This window comes from Somniosus microcephalus, unplaced genomic scaffold (genome assembly GCF_052327205.1).
Source record: "Somniosus microcephalus isolate GS21.2 unplaced genomic scaffold, FLI_Smic_1.0 unresolved_chr6, whole genome shotgun sequence".
Taxonomy (NCBI): domain Eukaryota; kingdom Metazoa; phylum Chordata; class Chondrichthyes; order Squaliformes; family Somniosidae; genus Somniosus; species Somniosus microcephalus.
Genome location: NW_028225184.1, coordinates 26,767,220 through 26,792,747, shown reverse-complemented (window position 1 = coordinate 26,792,747; position 25,528 = coordinate 26,767,220). Strand labels below are relative to the sequence as shown.

Sequence of the window (25,528 nt, the reverse complement as noted above, 5' to 3'; positions counted from 1 at the left end):
GATTTTTACAAGTCTTGAAAGAAAGGCAGAGTAAGATCCCACAGCAGTGCGGTCTGGAATTAAATCAGTGTGATCTAATGGCGTACACTTTCTGCTTTAACAGACATGAGATGCAGTACCAATGCACACGGCAGGTAACTTGACCACAGACAATCCCTGCATACACACCAGCTCTTGCTCTCCGTCTCTCTCTCTCTCTCACACACACACACAGGCCAGTCTTAAAATTTCCACACAACACTGTCAGCAATGAAATAAAGTTGATTTCCCTCATTGCTCTGCTTTGTTTGGCAGTTTAAAAGTAAAAAAACACTTTTCAGTTTCTTATCTTTCATGGTGCGGCCTACAGAATTAGGCTTTATATTCTGCATCGAAAGCCAAACACTGTGGATGTTGGAAATCTGAAATTAAAACAGGAAATGCTGCAAACACTCAACAGGTCAGGCAGCTTCTGTGGAGAGAGAGAGCGAAACAGAGTTTATTCAGCTCGATGACCTTTTGTCAGATTCTGGCAAGGTTGTGACGACAGGTCATCGAACTGAAACGTTAACCATGTTTCTCCCTCTCCCCACAGACGCTGCCTGACCTGCTGAGTGTTTCCAGCATTTTCTGTTGGATTTGTATTCTGCTTGTTTGGCCTAGAAATTCAGTCTAGCCACTTTTGGGGCGGTAAAGTCGGGTGGGCGGTAAAGTTAGCGCCCGCCGGAAAGTGTAGGCCACTTCGCCGAAATTCAGTAGCTTTGGCCAAGGAGTTTGGGCGAGCGCTGAAACTGGCGTTGCACCCCTATCTTTAGGCGCTAAGCCGGCGGTGCAGACTGATAACGCCGAGGCCAGGCGCAGCGCAGGTGCGGTCATGTTTTGATTGACAGCAGACACCCTGACGCCGGCCAGCTCTTAAAGGGGGAAGGGTCGACTTTGTCTGCTGCCACGCCCTGGATAGTGGAGCCCTGCAGCTGGGCCTGAACACTGCTGGTGGACCCAAATAGCGCCTGAAGCCATGCAGAAGGCCCGTGAACGAGCGCAGCGCTTCTCAGAGCCTGCTTTGAGGGTGCTGCTTAGGGGGTTGGAAAAGAAAAGAGAGATCTTGTGCCCGGACAGTGGCAGTACAGGAGAGCCTGGAGGGAAATCACCCTGAGGGTGTCAGCCAACAGCGATGTCCCCAGGACTGGTGACCAATGCCGCAAGAAGTACAACGACCTCACTCGGTTGGTCAGGGTGAGTACCCTTTCCAGTGTCCTCCTCATCCTTGCATGTGCACCTCACATTATGGGCAAAGGGACCTCAAAGGCCTAATGGCCAGCCCTCCTCCAGCAGCTATGGCACTGGCATGATCATCAATAGCACTTTCTGCACTTCACACACAGGCCAAGCTATTCGACCATGGGAGGCAGTGCACACAACAACAGGGCACCACACTGGCCAAGCTATTCGACCATGGGAGGCAGTGCACACAACAACAGGGCACCATACTGTACTTAGAGGCCATCCTTTCTCTTGCAGGCCAAGCTGGCACAGAATCTGAGGAGCCGGACTGTCACCGGGGGAGGCCGTGCCCAGTTCCAGGAGCTCAGTGACCTGGAGGAGCGTGTGGCTCGACTCATGCCTGCCCGGGTGGTTGGTCCCGTTGCTGTTGGAGATGCCGACCCTGTGCTGGGCCCAAATGGTAAGGACATGAACGTTTGCACCTCTCTCGTTCCCCTTGCGCTTTAGATCTACATCCTTTGCCACTGTCCGACCAATGCGCATAATGCCACCAATCATGCCTCCCTCGCTGATGCCCTGTCCTCACTCTAAAGCTAGTCTTGTGCCTTCCTGCTTTCAGCTGGTGAGGAGGAGGTCCCTGAAGCTGAGAGTGCCAGTCCCTCGGAAGAGGAGGATGACGAGGACCAAGAGGAAGGCGGCACATTGGGGGAACCCTCATCCGCGCCAGGGGATGGCAATGGAGGGGACACGTCTTGCCTGGAGGAGAGACAGGGGGAAGTGTTGCAGGGGGTTGTAGCTCCTGGGCCCAGTGGCGTCCAGGCACGCGGGAAGGGTCGGGCAGCATGGCTGCCTTCTCCCCAGAGGGGGGAAGTGTTGCAGGGGGGTGTAGTTGCTGGGCGCAGTGGCGTCCAGGCACGCGGGAAGGGTCGGGCAGCACGGCGGCCTTCTCCCCAGAGGGGGGAAGTGTTGCAGGGGAGGGCAGTTGCTGGGCCCAGTGGCGTCCAGACACGCGGGAAGGGTCGGGCAGCTCGGCGGCCTTCTCCCCAGAGGGAGAGTCCGGCCTCCAGTCCGGAGACGGTCCTCGCCCAGGAGGTGCGCCTCCTTGATGAAATGTCCGCGGCCTCGGAGCGGCGCCACAACGAGTTCATGGGGGTTGCGGGACAGTTGCCTCAGGCCATTGAGTCCCTGGCTCATAGTGTGGCCGATTTCGGGGACTCACAGGCCAGGGGTGTTGAACAACTCGCGGCAGCACAGGACGCGAGTCGAGAGTTCATGAGTGGTGCCGTGCAGACACTTGCTGATCTGATGCGGGCACAGACCAGGGCAGCTCGGGCACTCACTTCTGCCACACTCACAGTGTCACGGAAGCATCACCAGGGCACCCGCCGCCCTGCTGCAGCACAGCGGTCTGGCCTTCACCAGATTGCTGCACTTGCTGCAGTGCCAGCCCGGCAGAGTGCCAGTGTCTCTAGCGACCAGCGAGCCCCTGGCATCAGCCAGCTTGCCCCCATTGATGCAGCCGCCACTGCCACTCCCCCAGCCAAGCTGCGACGAGCTGCTGGAGAGACTGATGCTGCCCAGCCACAGCTGCAGCAGTCAGCAGCCGGCCCCTCCAGGGCCGGACCTCGTCTAGGCCGACCCCCAAGGGCATCTGCCGTCACGCATTGTGCCCCTCAGGGGCCTTCCCCCAGCCTTGCAACACCCACAGGGCTCAGGTTGAGGTGGAGCAACAGGTCGGGCAGGGGCCGAAGAAGCCTGCACAAGGACTCCCCCTGTCGGCACACCAGGTAGAGTGTGTTGCCAACTGTTTATTTATATGGGGGTGTTTGTGTTCTGTATGGGGGGGGGCTTATTTTGCTAACGCCAAAGATGAAGGCTACTGTTTTTTTATATGGGGGTGTTTGTGTTCTGTATGGGGGGGTTTGTCTTGGTTAGGCCGAGGATGAAGGCCAATTGGATGGACAAGTTTTGTTATTCCTCCCCAGGGTGTGGGAGTGAGATATGTTTTTGACTGTTTTTTGGGGGTGTTGTCTGTTTTTCTGTTTCATGTGGGAAGGGCGCTGAGTTTGTTAAATAAAGCTTTTTATTTATTCAGCTTGTCCAGGTGTCATATTTCAAGTGGTTGTTGCGTTAACCGGCTGAGGGCTTGCGGAGCGGCTGCGTTCAGGTGCGTTCATTGCCACAAGCCATTCCCTGACAGGGGGCCTAGAAGTGTCTTTCAATAAGCCGCCGGCGGACGGCCCTTGGACCTTGTGGCTCCCTCCTGGGCTGGTACTCCTCCTCCTCCTCATGGTCCTCCTGCTCGTCCTCCTGAGGTGGTGGTCCAACGTGAGGTGGCAGTGCCTGAGTCCTGCGGATAGCCAGGTTGTGCAGCATGCAGCAAACGAAGACGAACTGGGAGACTCTATCCGGCGAATACTGTAGAGATCCGCCGGATCGATCCAGGCAGCGGAACCGTTGCTTGAGGATGCCAATCGCTTGCTCTATGATGTTCCTTGTGGCTTGATGGCTTTCGTTGTATGCCTCCTCCGCAGGGGTCCTGGGTGCACGGAGCGGGGTCATGAGCCGTGTACACAAAGGGTAGCCCTTGTCCCCAATAAGCCATCCCCTTGGTGGAGGCTGTGCCTCGAACATGTCAGCCACAGTAGTCTGGCGCAGGATAAATGCATCGTGGAAGCTTCCTGGAAAGCGGGCATTCACAGCTAGGATGCACTGCCTGTGGTCACACACCAGCTGTACATTGAGGGAATGGTAGCCCTTCCGGTTGCGGTAATCCTCGGCATTGTTGATAGGTGCCCGCATAGCCACATGCGTGCAGTCAATGGCGCCCTGCACCATGGGGAAGTCGGCGATCCTGGCAAATCCGACTGCACGCTGCTCCTGCCTCTCTAGGGTCATGGGGAAGGAGATGAATTGGTGTCTCCTTGCGAAAAGGGCATCGGTGACCTGCCGGATGCAGCGATGCACGGCGAACTGGGAAATGTTCGCTATGTCCCCAGCAGTGGCTTGGAATGAGCCACTTGCATAAAAGTTCAGAGCCACCGTGACCTTCACTTCCACCGACAGAGACGTCCTGCACATCAGCTGTGGACGCAGATCTCTGTGAAGCAGCTGGCAGATCTCTGCAACCACCTCCCTTCTGAAGCGCAGCCTCTTAACACAATGCGCGGCAGTCATGGTGAGATAGGACACCTGCTGCCGGTATTCCCTGAGTGGGTAAGGCCTACGTTGCCGACGCCTGATGGCCGCTCTGTGTCTAGGCATGGCTGGCCCTCTCACACAGCGCCTGCGAGCCCTTCGCACATAATGCTGGAACTGAGGGTTGGAACCCCATGCAGCCCCCATAATAAACTTGCAAACAGTGAAATCAAAATGAGTGAAATTTCCAATCTCTGGCCAGAAGCCAAAAATACCTCTCCTATGTTGCCCCAAATCAGGAATGTCTGTTCCTTGGTCTCTGTCCAGAAATCCAAAGCACTAAAGTCATTGCAGCAAAATGGCTGGCCTTTATAGTTCAGTCTAAGTGCCCTTTAATTAGCGCTCCCCGAGGCCCGCAGGGCCTCTGCTGCGTTCCACTTCACAGTTCTTAACAGCACCACGCCCACATTGGGCGGGCGCCACTGAATTTCCGGTTTGGGGCGCACAAACAGCGTTGCATGACGAAATTACGTCATAAGCTGCGTGCGCAGCTCAGCGGGCGCAAACACTTTGCGCCGGCGCTAAATGTCAACTGAAGTTGGGCGTAGGCGCAGCTCGGCCTGCGCCCGGGCGCTATTTGCCTAGCGCTGGAAATCTACCCCTCTTATGGCGCTAACGGCTGGCGGACGCAACTGAATTTCTAGTCCCATGTGTCTCTTGTAATGATCAATAAAATGTCATTCTATATTGGACACTAGGTGGAGCAGTAGAGCTGTGTATAGCTGTATGTATAAGACTACACTACCCAGCTGTATGTATATTAAGACTACATTACCCATGAGGCACTAGGCTACCCACAAGGCAACAGTCAAGATGGAAGCCTCTACAGATACTGTACCTAGTCCACATGTGCTCAATAAAGTAACTAGCAAAAGCTAGATGTGTTCAGAATAAGAATGTCTATTTATTAATGAACATAAGATCTCTCACTGCCTCCCTGCCTTGTCTTGATTTGAGTGGAGTGGAATAATTAGAATGAAAAGATCGCAGAGCAGCTTTTACTGACAGAGAGTCCACAAAGACATTTTTCAGTATCTCACTAACTGACTACCTGTCTTGAAGTGAAGTGAAATGAAATAAAATGCAATAAAGTGATACACAGCAGCATTACATGTGGACCAGGCCATAATGAAATCAATAAGGTTTAATACAACAACAGCAGGTAATAAGACAGCAGACCACATCTCACACAAACACCAGCTTTAGCCCTCTGTCTCTCACACACACACACACACACTCACAGCCTGGCCAGCCTCCAGAGAGATGACTGCTGTGTTGGAAGATTAAAACGAAAAAGACACTTTTCAGTATCTTATCATTTCACTTTGTGGCCTACAGAAACAGGCTTTCTATTCAGCAATTTGCCTGTTGATTGCATGTCTCACTCACTCTCACTGACTTTCTGTCTGTCTCTCTCTCACTCACAGTCTCCCTCCCACCCACATTGAACTAAAATTTACAGTAACATGACAACACACACTCACACAGACTCTGCAATTTGAAGACTTCTTCATAGGCAGTCCCTCAGAACCGAGGATGGCTTGCTTCCACATTAAAAATGAGTTCTCAGGTGACTGATTAGTCCAATGTGGGACCTACAGTCTCTGTCGCAGGTGGGGCAGGCGGTGGTTGAAGGGGCGTGTGGGTGGGGTGCTTGTGTTGAAGGGGCGGGTGGGTGAGGACTACTTGGATTGAAGGTGTTAAATCTGTGAATCCTGAGGTATGGTGTCCGTTAGTAAATAGACAGAGACTGCAGAGGAACAATCAACAGGTGTTTACTGGATGAGGGTTGCTCGAAAACGACAGTACAGATCCCTACTCAGGGTTTATTAACAGGTGTGGTCACTGCCGGTACTACAGTATACAGGAGCTGTAAAAGCAGTTCTCCCCTTAAGCGTACATACACAACAGAAGGGGCGGGTGGGTGGGGCAGATGGTGGTTGAAGGGGCGGGTGGGTGGGGTTCTTGGGTTGATGTGCGCTCCTTGCACTGCCTGTGCTTGGCTTCCACTTGCTCCCGGTGAAGAGACTCGAGGTGTTCGGCATCTTCCCGGATGCATCTCCTCCACCTTGTGCGGTCTTGGGCCAGGGATTCCCAGGTTTCGGTGGTGATGTTACATTTTTTCAAGGAGGTTTTGAGGGTGTCCTTGAAGCGTTTCCTCTGCCCACCTGGGGCTCTCTTGCAATGCCGGTGCTCCAAGTAGAGCGCTTGTTCTGGGAGTCTCGTATCGGGCATGCGGACAATGTGGCCCATCCATCGGAGCTGATCGAGTGTGGTCAAAGCTTCGATGACAGGGATGTTGGCCTGAGCAAGACCACTGATGTTGGTTCACCTATCCTTCCAATGGATTTGCAGGATCTTGCGGAGGCAGCATTGGTGGTACCTCTCCAGTGCTTTGAGGTGCCTGCTGTACATGGTACATGTCTCTGAGGCATACAGCAGTGCGGGTATCGCTGCTGCTCTGTAGGCCATGAGCTTAGTGCTGGGTTTGAGGTCCTGATCTTGAAACACTCTCTTCCTCAGTTGACCACAGGCTGCACTGGCACACTGAAGGCGGTGTTGGACTTCGTCGTCGACGTCTGCCCTTGTTGACAGTAGGCTCCTGAGGTATGGAAAGTGGTCCACATTGTCCAAGGCCTTGTCATGGATTTTGATAATCGGGGGCAGTACTGTGTGGCGGGGGCAGGTTGGTAGAGGACCTCCGTCTTACTGATGTTTAGTGTAAGGCCCATGCTATCGTATGCTTTGGTGAAGGTGTTGACGATGGTTTGGAGTTCGACCTTAGAGTGTGTGCAGACACAAGCGTTGATTGTATACTGTAATTCGACGACAGTGAATGAGATGACCTTGGACCTGGACTGGAGGTGACAGAGATTGAACAGTTTCCCGTTTGTTCTCTAAATTCGCTCCACTCCAGTGGGGAGCTTACATCAGGGTGAGATGGAGCATTGCAGCTCGGGAGATCGAGAAAAGCATTGGTGCCGTAACCCAAACACTCACTCACATAGAGACACACTCAGACAAACTCTGCAATTTGCAGAAACTCACATCCATTTTGGAAATGGTGCAGCCTGGGAGTGGCTGAGTCTCGTGACCCTGTGTCTGGGCCTCTGACCTCACAATGGGAGATGACACAATCAGCTCGAGCTGGAAACCCTTAAATTAAATTAAAATCAAATCATCGGCTGGAAATGGTGACACAATGAGGGCAGTGACATCATCACTTGGAATGGTCACACAATGGGAGCAGTGACGTCATCACTTGGAGTGGTCACACAATGGGAGCAGTGACGTCATCACTTGGAATGGTCACACAATGGGAGCAGTGACGCCATCACTTGGAATGATCACGCAATGGGAGCAGTGATGTCATCACTTGGAATGGTCACACAATGGGAGCAGTGACGTCATCACTTGGAATGGTCACACAATGGGAGCAGTGATGTCATCACTTGGAATGGTCACACAATGGGAGCAGTGACATCATCACTTGGAATGGTGACACAATGGGAGCAGTGATGTCATCACTTGGAATGTTCACACAATGGGAGCAGTGATGTCATCACTTGGAATGTTCACACAATGGGAGCAGTGACGTCATCACTTGGAATGTTCACACAATGGGAGCAGTGATGTCATCACTTGGAATGTTCACACAATGGGAGCAGTGATGTCATCACTTGGGATGTTCACACAATGGGAGCAGTGACCTCATCACTTGGAATGGTCACACAATGGGAGCAATGACGTCACCACTTGGAATGGTCACACAATGGGAGCAGTGACATCATCACTTGGAATGGTCACACAATGGGAGCAGTGACGTCATCACTTGGAATGGTCACACAATGGGAGCAGTGACAGCATCACTTGGAATTGTCACACAATGGGAGCAGTGACATCATCACTTGGAATGGTCACACAATGGGAGCAGTGATGTCATCACTTGGAATGGCCACACAATGGGAGCAGTGATGTCATCACTTGGAATGGTCACACAATGGGAGCAGTGACATCATCACTTGGAATTGTCACACAATGGGAGAAGTGATGTCATCACTTGGAATGTTCACACAATGGGAGCAGTGATGTCATCACTTGGAATTGTCCCACAATGGGAGCAGTGACAGCATCACTTGGAATGGTCACACAATGGGAGCAGTGACATCATCACTTGGAATGGTCACACAATGGGAGCAGTGATGTCATCACTTGGAATGGCCACACAATGGGAGCAGTGATGTCATCACTTGGAATGGTCACACAATGGGATCAGTGACATCATCACTTGGAATGGTCACACAATGGGAGCAGTGATGTCATCACTTGGAATGTCCACACAATGGGAGCAGTGATGTCATCACTTGGAATGGTCCCACAATGGGAGCAGTGACGTCACCACTTGGAATGGTCACACAATGGGAGCAGTGACATCATCACTTGGAATGGTCACACAATGGGAGCAGTGACGTCATCACTTGGAATGGTCACACAATGGGAGCAGTGACAGCATCACTTGGAATGGTCACACAATGGGAGCAGTGACTTCATCACTTGGAATGGTCACACAATGGGAGCAGTGATGTCATCACTTGGAATGGTCACACAATGGGAGCAGTGATGTCATCACTTGGAATGGTCACACAATGGGAGCAGTGACAGCATCACTTGGAATGGTCACACTGTCACACTCAGTCTGGGTCTTGTTCCCTGCAGTAACTCCAGCTGTTTCCTTCCGTTTAAACGGAACTGATTCTCCCCCAGCCTGAAACAGATTAAAGATTAAACAGGAATTAATAGATTGAACATCAGTGTAAATAACCGCGAGACTGGGGTTAATATTTCAATATTAATTACAGACAAATATTACCCAGAAAAGTGACTGAATCCCATTGATATTTAATTGATTATATTAAACATTAACACAACCACTCAACAGATGTACTCCAGACTCCGGCAGGTCAGTGTGAGGCGGCGGATAGCGGGCACAGATCGGTCTGTGAAGGAGTTTGATCCCAGGTTCAGAATCATCAGTGAGCGGTTTGTACTGAGAGCGGAGGCGAGATCCTCGGCACAAGAATCTGTGAGACCGACACGATACAGCCTTGGGATCAGAGAGAGAGAAAACAGGAATCAGAGTAAATCACCAGAGTTTATTAATAACACTGTTACTGACACTGATAATAATGTCCAGTGTCAGACATCCAGTTATTATAAACACAATCTCACACAGACTGGTACTTACCGCAGTCTCTGTATTTTACAGTCTGGGTTCCTCAGAGCCACAGACAGTTGTTTCACTCCTGAATCTCCCAGTTTATTATTACTCAGGATCAGGTCCGTCAGTGAGTGGTTTGTACTGAGAGCGGAGGCGAGATCCTCGGCACAAGAATCTGTGAGACCGACACCATCCAGCCTGGGGATCAGAGAGAGAAATAACAGGAATCAGAGTAAATCCCCAGAGTTTAATAATAACACTATTACTGATGCAAATAATGTTCAGTGTCAGACATCCAGTTATTATAAACACAACCTCACACAATCTGGTACTCACCGCAGGTTCTGTATTTTACAGTCCGGGTTCCTCAGAGCCACAGACAGTAGTTTCACTCCTGAATCTCCCAGTTTATTATAACCCAGGTTCAGATCCGTCAGTGAGCAGTTTGTACAGAGAGCGGAGGCGAGATCCTCGGCACAAGAATCTGTGAGACCGATACCAAACAGACTGGGGATCATAGAGAGAAATAACAGGAATCAGAGTAAATCCCCAGAGTTTATTAATAACACTATTACTGATACTAATAACAATGTAGAGTGTCAGACATCCAATTATTATAAACACAACCTCACACAGTCTGGTACTTACCCCAGTGTCTGTATTTTACAGTCCGCGTTCCCCAGAGCCACAGACAGTAGTTTCACTCCTGAATCTCCCAGTTTACTGTCACTCAGTCTAAACACAAACAGAGAGAGAGAAACAAACTGAATTGAAGCCCGGAGTGTAATGATATCAGCAAATAGAGATGGTATTTGCCTGTTCGATTATGATGCCTTAATAGCATGTTTGCAGGTATTGATTGCTTGCGCCTGACCAGCAGAGGTCATGTGATCGAGACAAGCAAGGCAGTGGAGTTTAGTTTCAGTTTCGTTCTAAATGCATCACAAGCATAATGTCTCCTGGAAATGGTATATAAAGAGTGGAACAGACTTTAGATTAAAAGTCATTCTCTTTCATAAATGTCTCGTCATTGAACCCACAAAGAAATCAATACACGGAGCTGATGTAATTTTCTCTCTGGGATATTGCAGCAATCACTGAAAGTATTCAGGACATTAATCACCCGGTTTCCCCCCGCGATTTCCCACATGGGCGGGTAGGGGTGGGTTCGGGTGGGACTGGGGTCGGTGGCGGGTCGGGGTCGGGTGGAGGGAGGGGCCGGGGTTGGTGGTGGGTGGCGGGTCGGGTGGAGGGAGGGGCCGGGGTCGTTGGTGGGTCGGGGGGTCGTGGTCGGGTGGAGGGAGGTGCCGGGGTCGGTGGTGGGTCGGGGGGTCGAGGTCGGGTGGAGGGAGGTGCCGGGGTCGGTGGTGGGTCGGGGGGTCGAGGTCGGGTGGAGGGAAGTGCCGGGGTCGGTGGTGGGTCGGGGATCGAGGTCGGGTGGAGGGAGGGGCCGGGGTCGGTGGTGGGTCGGGGGGTCGAGGTCGGGTGGAGGGAGGGGCCGGGGTCGGTGGTGGGTCGGGGGGGCGGGGAGGGGTATGGTCGTGTCGGGTGGGGTCGGGTGAGGTCGTGGTCGGCTGAGGGCCGGATGGGGCTGGGAGAGGTCGGGTGGGACCGGGGTCGGGTAAGGTCGGGGACCCACTCGACCCACCACTGATGGTGCCCGCTGACCCCTGTGAAATTCCCCCCTCACTGGAAATGTATCTCACTCTGTCCAACAGCCCATATATTCAGGGACTGTCCATTAATGTATTTATTAAATAAAGTGCTGTCTGTGTGAAGCCTTTAAATGTCCCTCAGTCTGTCTCAATCCCTGATGATCGGAATTACCTTCCTGGAGCTCAGTGACCCGCCTCGTCATGTTTGGAGAAACTTATCTCATTTCTGCTGCACCTTAGATCCCGGGCTTTATGGGAATAAAGTGATTTTCCCAGAATTAAATGATAAAGCGGTGATTCCCTGTACTTTATACTCTGAGCAATATATTAATCTGTATAATATCCCGGGGTGAGTTATATTGTGAAACGCTAACTGCTGCTGTAAAATCTGTCCCCCAGGATTTTATATAACAAGGAGAATTTATTCTGAATTAAAACAGGAAATGCTGGAAATACCCAGCAGGTCAGGCAGCATCTATAGAGAGAGAAACAGAGTTAATGTTTCAGGTCAAGGACCCTTCGTCAGAACTGGAACAAGTTACAGATGTAACGGATATTTAAGCAAGTGTAGGGGCCGGGAAAGGTGGGGGGAGCGGAGGAAAGAACAAAAGGGAAGGTCGGTGACAGGGTGGAAGACAGGAGAGATTGAAAGACAAAAGGGATGATGGTGCAAGCAAAAGGAGATGGTAATGGGACAAGTTAAGTAACAAAAGATGAATCTAGTTGAGGTGTAAATGTCAATGACAGAATCATCAACAGCTGTCATACGAGAGAAAAACAAGGAAAAGGAAAAACAATAATGAAACAAATAAACTAGGGGCTGAGTTTATAGTCTGAAATTGTTGAACTCGATGTTGAGTCCAGAAGGTTGTAAAGTGCCTAATTGAAAGATGAGGTGCTGATCCTCGATCTTATGTTGTACTTTGTTGGAAGAGTGTAAGAGGCCGAGAATGGAGAGATCAGAGTGGGAGTTGAGCAGAGAATTAAAGCGATAGGTGACCAGAAGCTCGGGGTCACACTTACAGACTGAGCGAAGGTGTTCCACAAAGCAATCACCCAATCTGCATATTTCTGCCCAATGTAGAGGAGACTGCATCGTGAGCAGTGAATACAGTATATTAAATTGCAAGAGGTACAAGTAAATCGCTGTTTTACCTGGAAGGAGAGTTTTGGGCATTGGACAATGAGAAGGGAAGAGGTAAAAGGGCAGGTGTTGCATCTCCTGTGCTTGCACAGGAATGTGCTCTGGGAAGGGGAATGTGTGTTGGGGTGATTGAGGAGTGGACCAGGTTGTCGTGGAGGGAGCGGTCCCTTCGGAATGCTGAAAGGGGAGGTGAGGGGAAGATGTGTTTGGTGGTGGGATCACGCTGGACATGATGGAAATGGCGGAGGATGATCCGTTGAATGCAGAGGCTGGTGGGTGAAAGGTGAGGACAAGGTGAACCCTATCATAGTTCTGGGTGGGCTGGGAAGGGGTGAGAGCAGAAGTGCAGGAAATAGAAAGGACATGGTCAAGAGCCATGTCAACCACGGTAGAGGGGAGTACTCAGTTGAGGAAAAAGGAAGACATGTCGGAAGCACTGGTGTGGAAGGTGGCATCATCGGAGCAGATGCGACAGGGACAGAAAACCTGGGAGAATGGACCAGCATCCTTACAGGAAGCGAGTTGGGAGGAAGTGTATTCCAGGTAGTTGTGGGAGTCAGAGGGCTTAGAGTGAATGTTTGTCAATAGCAGCAATAGAGTATATCCTGCCCCGTTACAAGTTTTAAATCTCCTTGGACACCTAGTTTATAGGGGAGGGGAGTCTCTCACTTTATTCCCATTAACTGGCTCTACATTTATTTCAGGTGTAACTGGCCCGACAGTTTTTTTGGGGGAATTTTCGGAAGTTCCCTCCCCTAGTGTGGCCTCACACAGGGGGTGGATTATGGGGAATTCCCGGGTTCACTTCCCCCGGTTTACCCAAGAGCTGCCCGCTGTGTGAGTGGCCCCACCGCTGGCCGGTGTGTGTCTGCACTCTGGTTAGATTGGAACATTTTCACCGGCAGGTTTAAGATCCTGAATATTAATCTTTACTCAACGTTCAGGACTGTGAATAATTGTAAACATTTACAGCTGAAAGAATTCCCGATTCCCCAATATTCCCAATCCAGGATACAACCCCCTCGACAGGACACAGCCTGTACGGTATTGGAGTAAATATCGAACTGTTAGTGATTTAAACTTGGGTTTCTCTCCTGTTTCCAGTTGAAATGGTGGATGTGGAAAACATTTTAAATTAATTTAATCTTTACTGCCGGATTATATTCTGTGTTTACATTCTGCTGTCCAGCTTTATTAAAGATGACTTATTGTAATTAAATTATCAGACTCTCAGTCACCTGTATCTGCTGATCCGATAAATGCTGTAAAATCCCTACTTGTTCACAAGGATCCATTTTAGATTCTCCAGTCCTTAGGGAACTACTGACCGATCCTCTTATTATTGGTCATATTTGTGTTGAATCCGCTTCTCTCTGGTTTAACTGAACTGTTTGTTTCCCTACATTATGGAGCAACAGCACAATCCATGACTGTTCTACAATTCACCCAACAGTTAGAGACAAATAATCAGTTAACTTAGCTCCCGGCATTTGTGCAGTGCGGGTACCAGCTGCTGGAGTCCTTCACACTGAATGTTGCAGTTCTGTAGATCGAGTGTTTTTATTGTATCACAGAGTCCAATGACGTGAGACAGGACCGCACAGTCAATCGGGGTCAATGTCAATCCATTAAATGTAAGTGTTTCCACAGATCCCACTGTGGTCCGAGTCAGTCCTTTATTCTGAGACTCAAACAGGTAGTGGAATGTGTTCAGGAGGTTCCTTTTACCAATATTACTCCCTATGTTTCCAATCTGTCCTTCAATCTTCTCCTTCACCCAGTCAATCACTCGGCAGGTGGTTTGATGAAGAAATGGACCCAGAAACTCCTCCAGGGGCCGAGCTGCCTGTGGGGAGGAGAGACCAGCAACCAAACGGAGAAATATCTCAAATCGCCCATCTTCCTTGCTGTGGGCTTCTCTGAGGAGTTTCAGGATGTCCCCAGGATCTGGAGTCAGGAATTGTGAGAGTGCGGCTACAAACTCTTGGATGGTGAGGTGCGGGAATGTGTACACCACGCTCTGGGCAGATTCATCTCTCTCCAAAAGTTATATCATGAACCCAGATAGGAACTGGGAAGGTTGTAGATTGTACTTGATCAAATCTCCATTTCTAAACACAATCTTCTTCTCGGAGACTCCTGTGAAGGCCATCTCACCAAGATTCAGTAACACATCACGGGGGCTTTCAATCTCTCGGCCATGGTTTTTCAAAATGTTGTAAATATAGTAGGAATATAGTTGGGTGATGGTCTTGGGAAATCGCTGCTGATTCCTGTCTCTTTGTTTAAAGAAGGGGCCTAGTGACAGACCGAGGATCAAGCAGTAGGAAGGGTTGTAGCACAAGGTGTACAGGATCTCGTTCTCTTCCACGTGTTTGAAAACAGCTGCTGCCACCGTCTGATCGTCAAAAAACTTGTTGAAATATTCCTTCCGCTCTTCACCAACAAATCCCAGGATTTCAGCCCAGACACTGATCGAAGCCTTTTCCAATAAATGTAATGCAGTGGGATGGCTGGTCACTAGCACTGAACATCCTGGGAGCAGCTTGTGCTGTATTAAACAGTACACAATGTCAGACACTTCACACCAGTCTTCAGGATCTGTGCACATGTGCTGAGGTTCAGTATTTCTCCGATTGTCAGCAAAATCGATACTGTCCTTGAATTCATCCAAACCATCGAATATAAACAGCAATACCTCTGGGTTCTTCCAGAGCTCCCTAAGAATATTCCCAAAGTAAGGATACAGATCCAGTATCAGATTCCTCAGGTTTATTCTACAGTTAATAGCGTTCAAATCCCAAAATTTAAAACTGAAAACAAATTGAAAGTTTGGGTATATTTTCCCAGTGGCCCAGTCATGAACAATCTTTTGTACCATTGTTGATTTTCCAATCCCCGAGACTCCGCTCACTGCTGCTGAACTCACAGACTTGGATCGCCAGAAGATATCCTCGATTTTCTGGAACAAACCGCCTCTCTGGGAAAAACAGCTCTGGAACAACTGATCAGTTCGAATTTTGTCCAGTTCTCTCCGGAGGTGTTTTTCTCTCCACTCTTCATGGTCTCGGCCTCTTACCAGCAGTTCATGTTCTACAAGAGTCCGATCTCGAACAGTAGAAATGAGCGTTAGCTCAGCATATCGATCAAACAGCTGGAAAATCTTAACCTTCTCCTTTATTAGGATAGTGTTCACTCTCAGTATATCAGTTTGTACCCGGAGTGTTTCCTTGTGTTTCTGCTGAACATCTTCAATAAGAACAGAGAGAAAGTGGTTCTCAGTATTATTTGTATTGACATAAAAACAACTTCTCAATGCCATTTCACTATTCAGCAAAATAATGCAAGATTTAATTGGCAATTTCGATAGAGGTGTGTGTAGAAATTCAAACTCAGTTAGTAGCTGAGAACTGTTTCAAATCATCACGTGATTCTAATAATTACTGGGAAATAGAGCACAGGATATTAGTGGGATATGGACAGAGTGTGAATGATCAAATGTCTGACAGTCTTGTATCAGATTTTGGGCAGGTTATTTGGGGCATTGTGTGAATTGGGAGTGGCACAGACTGTGTATGGTCAAGTGTCCCACTGTGACTGTAGCAGACTGTGGGCAGGTTATCTGGGGCATATTGTGAATTGGGAGTGGGACAGACTGTGAATGGTCAAGTGTCCCACTGTTACTGTATCAGACCATGGGCAGGGTATCAGGGGCATTGTGTGATTTGGGAGTGGGACAGACAGTGAATGGACGGATGATCCACTGTTACTGTATCAGACCTTGGGCAGGTTATCTGGGGCATTGTGTGAATTGGGAGTGGGACAGACTGTGAATGATCAAGTGTCCCACTGTTATTGTATCAGACCTTGGGCAGGTTATCTGTGCCAGTGTGAGAATTGGGAGTGGGGTAGACTGTGAATGGCCCAGTGTCCCACTGTTATTGTATCAGACCTTGGGCAGGTTATCTGGGGCATTGTGTGAAGAGGGAGTGGGACAGATTGTGAATGGTCAAGTGTCCCACTGTTATTGAATCAGACCTTGGGCAGGTTATCTGGGGCATTGTGTGAATTGGGAGTGGGATAGACTGTGAATGGACGGATGTTCCACTGTTACTGTATCAGACCTTGGGCAGGTTATCTGGGGCATTGTGTGAATTGGGAGTGGGACAGACTGTGAATGGTCAAGTGTCCCACTGTTTCTGTATCAGACATTGGGCAGGCTATCTGGTGCATTGTGTGAATTGGGAGTTGGACAGACTGTGAATGGTCAAGTGTCCCAATGTTACTGTACTGATGCTGAGGAGCTTTTCCCCTTAGTAGAGGGGTCAATAACTAGGGGGCATAGATTCAAGGTAAAGGGAGGGAGGTTTAGAGGGGATTTGAGAAAGAACTTTTTCACCCAGAGGGTGGTTGGAGTCTGGAACTCACTGCCTGAAAGGGTTGTGGAGGCAGAAACCCTCACAACATTTAAGAAGCATTTGGATGAGCATTTGAAATGCCATAGCATACAAGGCTACGGGCCAAATGCTGGAATATGGGATTAGATTAGACAGGGCTTGATGGCCGGCATGGACACGATGGGCCGAAGGGCCTCTATCTGTGCTGTATTACTCTATGACTCTATGACTATGACTCTATCAGACCTTGGGCAGGATATCTGGGGCATTGTGTGAATTGGGAGTGGGACAGACTGTGAATGGTCAAGTCTCCCACTGTTACTGTATCAGATCTTGGGCAGGTTATCTGGGGCATTGTGTGAATTGGGACTGGGATAGCCTGTGAATGGTCAAGTGTCCCACTGTTACTGTATCAGACATTGAGCATGTTATCTGGGGCATTGTGTGAATTGGGGGTGTGACAGACTTGAATGGTCAAGTGTTCCACTGTTACTGTATCAGACCAGGGGCAGGTTATCTGGGGCATTGAGTGAATTGGGCTGGGACAGACTGTGAATGGTCAAGTGTCCCAATGTTACTGTATCAGACCTTGGGCAGGATATCTGGGGCATTGTGTGAATTGGGAGTGGGACAGACTGTGAATGGTCAAGTGTCCCACTCTTACTGTATCAGTCCTTCGGCAGGTTATCTGGGGCATTGTGTGAATTGGGAGTTGGACAGACTGTGACTGGTCAAGTGTCCTACTGTTACTCTATCAGACCTTGGGCAGGTTATCTGGGGCATTGTGTGAATTGGGAGTGGGACAGGCTGTGAATAGTCAAGTGTCCCACGGTTATTGTATCAGACCTTGGGCAGGTTATCTGGGGCAGTGTGTGAATTGGGAGTGGGACAGATAGTGAATGGTCAAGTGTCCCAATGTTACTGTATCAGATCTTGGGCGGGATATCTGGGGCATTGTGTGAATTGCGAGTGGGACAGACTGTGAATTGTCAAGTGTCCCACTGTTACTGTATCAGAACTTGGGCAGGTTATCTGGGGCATTGTGTGAATTGGGAGTTTGACAGACTGTGAATGGTCAAGTGTCCCACTGTTACTGTATCAGACCTTGGGCAGGTTATCTGGGGCATTGTGTGAATTGGGACTGTGATAGACTGTGAATGGTCAAGTGTCCCACTGTTACTGTATCAGACCTTGAGCATGTTATCTGGAGAATTGTGTGAATTGGGAGTGTGACAGACTTTGAATGGTCAAGTGTTCCACTGTTACTGTATCAGTCCAGGGGCAGGTTATCTGGGGCCTTGTGTGAATTGGGAGTGGGACAGACTGTGAATGGTCAAGTGTCCCACTGTTATTCTATCAGACCTTGGGCAGGTAATCTGGGGCATTGTGTGAATTGGGAGTGGGACAGACTGTGAATGGTCCAGTGTCCGACTGTTACTGTATCAGACCTTGGGCAGGATATTTGGGGCATTGTGTGAATTGGGAGTGGGACAGACTGTGAATGGTCAAGTGTCCCACTGTTACTGTATCAGACCTTGGGCAGGTTACCTGGGGCATTGTGTGAATTGGGAGTGGGACAGACTGTGAATGGTCAAGTGTCCCACTGTTACTGTATCAGACCAGGGGCAGGTTATCTGGGGCATTGTGTGAATTGGGAGTGGGACAGACTGTAAATGGTCAAGTGTCCCACTGTTGCTGTATCAGACCAGGGGCAGGTTATCTGGGGCAGTGTGTTCATTGGGAGTGGGACAGACTGTGAATGGTCAATTGTCCCACTGTTACTGTATCAGACCAGGGGCAGGTTATCTGCGGCAGTGTGTGAATTGGGAGTGTGACAGACTGTGAATGGTCAAGTGTCCCACTATTATTGTATCAGACCAGGGGCAGGTTATCTGGGGCATTGTGTGAATTGAGAGTGGGACAGACTGTGAATGGTCAAGTGTCCCACTGTTGCTGTATCAGACCTTGGGCAGGCTATCTGGGGCATTGTGTGAATTGGGAGTGGGACAGACTGTGAATGGTCAAGTGTCCCACTGTTACTGTATCAGACCTTGGGCAGGTTATCTGGGGCATTTTGTGTGAATTGGGAGTGGGACAGACTGTGAATGGTCCAGTGTCCCACTGTTACTGTATCAGACCTTGGGCAGGTTATCTGGGGCATTGTGTGAATTGGGAGTGGGACAGACTGTGAATGGTCAAGTGTCCCACTGTTACTGTATCAGACCTTGGGCAGGTTATCTGAGGCAGTGTGTGAATTGGGAGAGGGAAGGATTGTGAATGGTCAAGTGTCCCACTGTTATTGTATCAGACCGTGGGCAGGTTATCTGGGGCAGTGTGTGAATTGGGAGAGGGACAGATCGTGAATGGTCAAGTGTTCCACTTTTATTGTATCAGACCATGGGCAGGTTATCTGGGGCATTGTGTGAATTGGGAGTGGGACAGACTGTGAATGGTCAAGTTTCCCACTGTTATTGTATCAGACCGTGGGCAGGTTATCTGGGGCAGTGTGTGAATTGAGAGTGGGACAGACTGTGAATGTACAAGTGTCCCACTGTTACTGTAGCAGACTGTGGGCAGGTTATCTGGGGCATATTGAGAATTGGGTGTGGGGCAGTCTGTGAATGGTCAAGTGTCCCACTGTTACTGTATCAGACCATGGGCAGATTATCAGGGGCATTGTGTGAACTGGGAGTGGGACAGACAGTGAATGGACGGATGTTCCACTGTTATTGTATCAGACCTTGGGCAGGTTATATGGGGCATTGTGTGAATAGGGAGTGGGACCGACTGTGAATGGTCAAGTGTCCCACTGTTATTGTATCAGACCTTTGGCATGCTATCTGGGTCATTGTGTGAATTGGGAGTGGGACAGGCTGTGAATGGTCAAGTGTCCCACTGTTATTGTACCAGACCTTGGGCAGGTTATCTGGGGCACTGAGTGAATTGGGAGTGGGACAGACTGTGAATGGACGGATGTTCCACTGTTACTGTATCCGACCTTGGGCAGGTTATCTGAGGCATTGTGTGAATTGAGAGTGGGACAGACTGTGAATGGTCAAGTGTCCCACTGTTACTGTATCAGACCTTGGGCAGGTTATCTGCGGCATTGTGTGACTTGGGAGTGGGACAGACTGTGAATGGTCATGTGTCCCACTGTTACTGTATCAGACATTGGGCAGGTTATCTGCGGCATTGTGTGAATTGGGAGTGGGACAGACTGTGAATGGTCAAGTGTCCCAATGTTACTGTATCAGACCTTGGGCAGGTTATCTGGGGCATTGTGTGAATTGGGAGGGGGACAGACTGTGAATGGAAGCATATTCCACTGTTACTGTATCAGACCTTGAGCATGTTATCAGGGGCATTGTGTGAATTGGGAGTGTGACAGACTTTGAATGGTCAAGTGTTCCACTGTTATTCTATCAGACCTTGGGCAGGTTATCTGGGGTATTGTGTGAATTGAGAGTGGGACAGACTGTGAATGGTCAAGTGTCCCAATGTTATTGTATCAGACCTTGGGCAGGCTATCTGGGGCATTGAGTGAATTGGGAGTGGGACAGACTGTGAATGGCCCAGTGTGCCACAGTTATTCTATCAGACCTTGGGCAGGTTTTCTGGGGCATTATGTGAATTGGGAGTGGGATAGACTGTGAATGGTCAAGTGTCCCACTGTTACTGTATCAGACCAGGGGCAGGTTATCTGGGGCAGTGTGTGAATTGTGAGTGGGACAGACTGTAAATGGTCAAGTATCCCACAGTTACTGTATCAGACCAGGGGCAGGTTATCTGGGGCATTGTGTGAATTGGGAGTGGGACAGACTGTGAATGGACGGATGTTCCAATGTTATTGTATCAGACCTTGGGCAGGTTATCTGGGACATTGTGTGAATTGGGAGTGGGACAGACTGTGAATGATCAAGTGCCCCAATGTTACTGTATCAGACTTTGGGCAGGATATCTGGGGCATTGTGTGAATTGGGAGTGGGACAGACTGTGAATTGTCAAGTGTCCCACTGTTACTGTATCAGACCTTGGGCAGGTTATCTGGGGCATTGTGTGAATTGGGAGTGGGACAGACTGCGAATGGTCAAGTGTACCACTGTTACTGCATCAGACCTTGAGCAGGTTATCTGGGGCATTGTGTGAATTGGGAGTTGGACAGACTGTGAATGGTCAAGTGTCCCACTGTTACTGTGTCAGACCTTGGGCAGGTTATCTGGGGTATTGTGTGAATTGGGAATGGGGTAGACTGTGAATGGTCAAGTGTCCCACTGTTACTGTATCAGACCTTGAGCATGTTATCTGGGGCATTGTGTGAATTGTGAGTGGGACAGACTGTGAATTGTCAAGTGACCCACTGTTACTGTATCAGACCAGGGGCAGGTTATCTGGGGTATTGTGTGAATTGGGAGTGGGACATACTGAGAATGGTCAAGTGTCCCACGGTTAATGTATGAGACCTTGCGCAGGTTATCTGGGTCATTGTGTGAATTGGTAATGGGACAGACTGTGAGTGGTCATGTGTCCCACTGTTACTGTATCAGACCTTGGGCAGGTTATCTGGGGCATTGTGTGAATTGGGAGTGGGACAGACTGTGAATTGACAAGTGTCCCACTTTTACTGTATCAGTCCTTGGGCAGGTTATCTGGGGCATTGTGTGAATTGGGAGGGGGACAGCCTGTGAATGGTCAAGTGTCCCACAGTTACTGTATCAAAACTTGGGCAGGTTATCTGGGGAATTGTGTGAATTGGGAGTGGGACAGACTGTGAATGGTCATGTGTCCCACTGTTATTGTATCCGAACTTGGGCAGGTTATCTGGGGCATTGTGTGAATTGGGAGTGGGACAGACTGTGAATGGTCAAGTGTCCCACGTTTATTGTATCAGACCTTGGGCAGGCTATCTGGGGCATTGTGTGAATTGGGAGTGGGACAGCCTGTGAATGGCCCAGTATCCCACAGTTATTCTATCAGACATTGGGCAGGATATCTGGGGCACTGTGTGAATTGGGAGTGGGACAGACTGTGAATGGCCCTGTGTCCCACAGTTATTCTATCAGACCTTGGGCAGGTTATCTGGGGCATTGTGTGAATTGGGAGTGGGACAGACTGTGAATGGTCAAGTGTCCCACTGTTACTGTATCAGACCAAGGGCAGGTTATCTGGGGCAGTGTGTGAATTGGGAGTGGGACAGACTGTGAATGGTCAAGTATCCCACTGTTACTGTATCAGACCAGGGGCAGGTTATCTGGGGCAGTGTGTTAATTGGGAGTGGGACAGACTGTGAATGGTCAAGTGTACCACGGTTACTGTATCAGACCAGGGGCAGGTTATCAGGGGCAGTGTGTGAATTGGGAGTGTGACAGACTGTGAATGGTCAAGTGTCCCAGTATTATTGTATCAGACCAGGGGCAGGTTATCTGGGGCATTGTGTGAATAGGGAGTGGGACAGACTGTGAATGGTCAAGTGTCCCACTGTTGCTCTATCAGACCTTGGGCAGGTTATCTGGGGCAGTGTGTTAATTGGGAGTGGGACAGACTGTGAATGGTCAAGTGTACCACGGTTACTGTATCAGACCTTGGGCAGGTTATCTGAGGCAGTGTGTGAATTGGGAGAGGGAAAGATTGTGAATGGTCAAGTGTCCCACTGTTATTGTATCAGACCGTGGGCAGGTTATCTGGGGCAGTGTGTGAATTGAGAGTGGGACAGGCTGTGAATGGTCAAGTGTCCCACTGCTATTATTTCAGATCTTGGGCAGGTTATCTGGGGCATTGTGTGAATTGGGAGTTGTACACGCTGTGAATATTCAAGTTTCCCACGGTTATTCTATGAGACCTTGGGCAGGTTATCTGGGGCAGTGTGTGAATTGGGAGTGGGACAGATTGTGAGTGGTCAAGTGTCCCAATGTTACTGTATCAGAACTTGGGCAGGATATCTGGGGCATTGTGTGAATTGGGAGTGGGACAGACTGAGAATTGTCAAGTATCCCACTGTTACTCTATCAGACCTTGGGCTGGTTATCTGGGGCATTGTGTGAATTGGGAGTTGGACAGACTGTGAATGGTCAAGTGTCCCAATGTTACAGTATCAGAACTTGGGCAGGTTATCTGGGCCATTGTGTGAATTGGGACTGGGATAGACTGTGAATTGTCAAGTGTCCCATTGTTACTGTATCAGACCTTGAGCATGTTATCTGAGGCATTGTGTGAATTGGGAGTGTGACAGACGTTGAATGGTCAAGTGTTCCACTGTTACTGTATCAGACCAGGGGCAGGTTATCTGGGGCATTGTGTGAATTGGGAATGGGGCAGACTGTGAATGGTCAAGTGTCCGACTGTTACTGTATCAGACCTTGGGCAGGTTATCTGGGGCATTGTGTGAATTGGGAGTGGGACAGACTGTGAATGGTCAAGTGTCCCACTGTTACTGTATCAGACCTTGGGCAGGTTATCTGGGGCATTGTGTGAATTGGGAGTGGGACAGACTGTGAATGGTCAAGTGTCCCACTGTTACTGTATCAGACCAGGGGCAGGTTATCTGGGGCATTGTGTGAATTGGGGTGCGTCAGACTGTGAATGGTCAAGTGTCCCACTTTTACATTATCAGACCAGGGGCAGGTTATCTGGGGCTGTGTGTTAATTGGGAGTGGGACAGACTGTGAATGGTCAAGTGTCCCACTGTTACTGTATCAGACCAGGGGCAGGTTATCTGGGGCAGTGTGTGAATTGGGAGTGTGACAGACTGTGAATGGTCAAGTGTGCCACTGTTGCTGTATCAGACCTTGGGCAGGCTATCTGGGGCATTGTGTGAAATTGGAGTGGGACAGACTGTGAATGGTCAAGTGTCCCACTGTTACTGTATCAGACCTTGGGCAGGTTATCTGGGGCATTGTGTGAATTGGGAGTGGGACAGACTGTGAATGGTCAAGTGTCCCACTGTTACTGTATCAGACCTTGAGCAGGTTATCTGGAGCATTGTGTGAATTGGGAGTGGGACAGACTGTGAATGGTCAAGTGTCCCACTGTTACTGTATCAGACCTTGGGCAGGTTATCTGGGGCATTGTGTGAATTGGGAGTGGGACAGACTGTGAGTGGTCAAGTATCCCACTGTTAATGTATCAGACCAGGGGCAGGTTATCTGGGGCATTGTGTGAATTGGGAGTGGGTCAGAATGTGAATGGTCAAGTGTCCCACTGTTACTGTATCAGACCAGGGGCAGGTTATCTGGGGCAGTGTGTTAATTGGGAGTGGGACAGACTGTGAATGGTCAAGTGTCCCACTGTTACTGTATCAGACCAGGGGCAGGTTATCTGGGGCATTGTGTGAATTGGGAGTGGGACAGACTGTGAATGGTCAAGTGTCCCACTATAATTGTATCAGACCAGGGGCAGGTTATCTGGGGCATTGTGTGAATTGGGAGTGGGACAGACTGTGAATGATCAAGTGTCCCACTGTTGCTGTATCAGACCTTGGGCAGGTTATCTGGGGCATTGTGTGAATTGGGAGTGGGACAGACTGTGAATGATCAAGTGTCCCACTGTTACTGTATCAGACCAGGGGCAGGTTATCTGGGGCATTGTGTGAATTGGGAGTGGGACAGACTGTAAATGGTCAAGTGTCCCACTGTTGCTGTATCAGACCAGGGGCAGGTTATCTGGGGCAGTGTGTTCATTGGGAGTGGGACAGACTGTGAATGGTCAATTGTCCCACTGTTACTGTATCAGACCAGGGGCAGGTTATCTGCGGCAGTGTGTGAATTGGGAGTGTGACAGACTGTGAATGGTCAAGTGTCCCACTATTATTGTATCAGACCAGGGGCAGGTTATCTGGGGCATTGTGTGAATTGAGAGTGGGACAGACTGTGAATGGTCAAGTGTCCCACTGTTGCTGTATCAGACCTTGGGCAGGCTATCTGGGGCATTGTGTGAATTGGGAGTGGGACAGACTGTGAATGGTCAAGTGTCCCACTGTTACTGTATCAGACCTTGGGCAGGTTATCTGGGGCATTTTGTGTGAATTGGGAGTGGGACAGACTGTGAATGGTCCAGTGTCCCACTGTTACTGTATCAGACCTTGGGCAGGTTATCTGGGGCATTGTGTGAATTGGGAGTGGGACAGACTGTGAATGGTCAAGTGTCCCACTGTTACTGTATCAGACCTTGGGCAGGTTATCTGAGGCAGTGTGTGAATTGGGAGAGGGAAGGATTGTGAATGGTCAAGTGTCCCACTGTTATTGTATCAGACCGTGGGCAGGTTATCTGGGGCAGTGTGTGAATTGGGAGAGGGACAGATCGTGAATGGTCAAGTGTTCCACTTTTATTGTATCAGACCATGGGCAGGTTATCTGGGGCATTGTGTGAATTGGGAGTGGGACAGACTGTGAATGGTCAAGTTTCCCACTGTTATTGTATCAGACCGTGGGCAGGTTATCTGGGGCAGTGTGTGAATTGAGAGTGGGACAGACTGTGAATGTACAAGTGTCCCACTGTTACTGTAGCAGACTGTGGGCAGGTTATCTGGGGCATATTGAGAATTGGGTGTGGGGCAGTCTGTGAATGGTCAAGTGTCCCACTGTTACTGTATCAGACCATGGGCAGATTATCAGGGGCATTGTGTGAACTGGGAGTGGGACAGACAGTGAATGGACGGATGTTCCACTGTTATTGTATCAGACCTTGGGCAGGTTATATGGGGCATTGTGTGAATAGGGAG

At 49.6% G+C, this 25,528-nt stretch overlaps 1 pseudogene; it reads right to left on the bottom strand.

Moving 5' to 3' along the window:
- Positions 1-9,078: 9,078 nt before the first annotated feature.
- LOC147087141 (NACHT, LRR and PYD domains-containing protein 3-like) overlaps positions 9,079-25,528 on the bottom strand; it is a 39,862-nt pseudogene continuing 23,412 nt past the window's right edge.